The sequence below is a fragment of the Myotis brandtii genome, unplaced genomic scaffold, assembly GCF_000412655.1.
Source record: "Myotis brandtii unplaced genomic scaffold, ASM41265v1 scaffold6986, whole genome shotgun sequence".
Taxonomy (NCBI): domain Eukaryota; kingdom Metazoa; phylum Chordata; class Mammalia; order Chiroptera; family Vespertilionidae; genus Myotis; species Myotis brandtii.
The window spans coordinates 18,218-19,495 of record NW_005370732.1 but is presented as its reverse complement, the minus strand read 5'-3'; positions in this window follow the sequence as shown (position 1 = coordinate 19,495).

The following is a 1,278-nucleotide window of genomic DNA, read 5'->3' as shown; positions in this document are numbered from 1 at the left end:
AATATAAGTTTAATTTTCTTTAATCCAGTCTCTTTGTGTATTTCATCATATGTTTTGAGGAAATATTGAAAGCATTGTTAATATGGAAAAATACAATGATTGTTCTACAAGGGATTTGATGATATAAACAGTCTTTATTTTTTCACCCCTGATGAGATATTTACTAGTAAACATGGTTGGCTTTTACTGAGCACTATTGGCTTCATAGTGCTCAGTAGAAGCCAACCACGTTTAAAGATACTCTGCCTTTTAGATCACTTATGCATATTTGATACTCAGGAATAATATTTTCTCTCTCAAATAAGAATGAAAAAAATAAACATTTCAAATTGTTTGAAAAAAAGCATCCTGGGTATAATTTTATTTTTAGGTTATACTTATTTTGGACATGAGTATGAACTAAAAGAACTACGGGTATGTTTTGTTATGTTTTTATCTAACTGTTCTGTTCCCTCTTACCAATGTGATACTTAGTTTTTTAACTATTGAAGAAATATTGTTTTTAATTAAAAGCATATAAATTGATGTAATGCAATATATGAGGATGAGTGTTGGAAAATGGATAAACAATATAGTGTGAGAAAACTAAGGTTGTGTTGTTAGGGGAAGGGGCTTGAATTAGAGTATCAGTGACTATGTCCCTTTAACCAAAGACTGAAATGGAGCAACACAGTGTTTAAGTTCAAGCAAAGTTGGTAAAATACACCCTTCTTAGATCAATAAAAAAATATTGATATAGTGTTTTATAAAAGTAAATTGCCTTTAATTCTAAACAAAATGTGGTCTATTTATACAATGAAAATTTATATGACAATAAAAAGGAATGAAGAATTGACACATGATACTACATGGATGGATCTTGAAAACATTATGCAAAGTGAAAAAAGCCATTCACAAAAGACCACATATTGTATGACTCCAATTATATGAAATGTCCAGAATAGGCAAATACATAGAGACAGAGAGTTTTTGCCAGGGGTTAGGGGAAGGGGTGAATGGTGATTGAGTGCTGTGGGTGCATGGTTTCTTTTGGGGTAATGAGAGTGTTCTAAAATTGATTGTGCTGATGGTGCTAATGATATACTAACAGACATTGAAACGTGTACTTAATTTTTTTTAATTCTCATGTGAGGATATTTTTTTCCATTGATTTTCAGATAGAATGGAAGGGAGGGAGGAAGGGGGCGAGAGAGAGAAAAAAAATCAATGACAACATGGCAGAGGAACATTGATTGGTTGCCTCCTACATGTGCCCCAACTGGGAGGGGGGGGGGGGGG